General features: G+C 58.7%; 1 pseudogene; it reads left to right on the forward strand.

The window, feature by feature from the left end:
* Positions 1-788: 788 nt before the first annotated feature.
* LOC147958049 (ethylene-responsive transcription factor 5-like) lies at positions 789-1,207 on the forward strand (annotated as a pseudogene).
* Positions 1,208-1,409: the final 202 nt, after the last annotated feature.

A 1,409-nucleotide genomic window follows, 5' to 3' on the forward strand; every position in this document is an offset into this window, starting at 1 on the left:
TGTCGCTTGTCACGCCTTTCATTTTCTGGGTAATCGATCGCCGTTGGCGCATATCGTGTGCGCCCCGCTTTCGTGCTCCTGCCGGTGCATACAAGAGCAGGAAGTCAGATCGTGCATGTGTTTTTTCAAGAACGTGTAGAGCTACAGGTACGTGTATGCGTGCTTCTCTATCTGCATAGACAGTGCGTAAGTGAGTACAGGAGCAGGAAGTCATATCGTGCGTGTGTTCTTTCAAGAACGTGTGGAGCTACTGGCACATGTATGTGTGCTTCTCTATTTGCATAGACACGCTCGTCTACGTGTCCGTGTGCTACAGGTTTTCCTATCTAAAGTGTCCCGGGTCTTTTCCTAGTAGTCTGTGTAGCTACAGGTACGTGTCCATGTGCTCTTGCCTAAAATCATAGCTACAGGTACGTGTCCGTGTGCTCTTGTCTAAAATCAATCTGTCGATGGCTGCATAGTCTTGAGCGTGTACGTCTCTTAGCATCTCCAACAGCCGCGGTAAAAGGCGCGCGCGGTAAACCTAATCTTTTAGGCGCGCGGGACGTTTCGGCGCGCTTCAGTGGTGGCGAAAAAGTTGCGCGCGTGGGAAAGGTTTGCGCGCGCGGGAAAAGGCGGTAGGTCGTGCGTTTTTTTGGCGCACCGCTTCCGGCGCGTCTATAAAATGCGGCGCTCGCCACGCGCCTATTCCACACGCTTCTCTTCCTCTTTCGTTGCCACGCGCCCCTCCACCGCTTCCTCGGTTGCTTCCGCTGCCCCGCGCGCCACCGCTCCAGCGCCCCGCCACCATGCCGCCGCGCCGCCGAGGAGTGTCGGGCTACCGCGGCGTCCGCCAGAGCCCCAACGGCGGGTTTTACTCGGAGATATGGTCCGGCCAACTCCGGCTCGGCCTTGGCACCTTCGAGACGGCGCATGAGGCCGCCCGCGCGTACGACACGGCGGCGTGGCGCCTAGGCAGGCCGAGCCAGCAGATGAACTTCCACGACGTCCACACGCTACAGCAGGCGCTGGAAGTTGCCCTGCCGCCTCGTCTTTGCATGGCACAAGACCGTGCGTATCACGCTGAGTGGCAGAACCGCCTCCTCGTCGCCCATGAGGACAAGCGGGTCATGGCGGAGTGGCGCCAGCAACACCCGGAGGACGTCTCCTACGAGCAAGCCTACTGGGCAAGGCACCGCGAGGAGGAGACGCAAAGGCGCCGCGCTGAGCGGTTGGACAGGCATCGGCGGAAGGCCCTGGCGCTATCCCAGTGCGATGTTGTTGAGAATGGTGGTGAGACGATCTTTACGTCTGATGATGATCGTTGGAAAGACATGTGGCTCAATACCTCGGATCAGACCAGCGAGGATGGCGACGATGACGATGACGACGACGACGACTGGGAGTAGGCTGTAGCTGCACTAGTAGTT

Source organism: Triticum urartu, chromosome 7A (assembly GCF_056163025.1).
Source record: "Triticum urartu cultivar PI428250 chromosome 7A, HENAU_Tu73, whole genome shotgun sequence".
Lineage (NCBI taxonomy): Eukaryota > Viridiplantae > Streptophyta > Magnoliopsida > Poales > Poaceae > Triticum > Triticum urartu.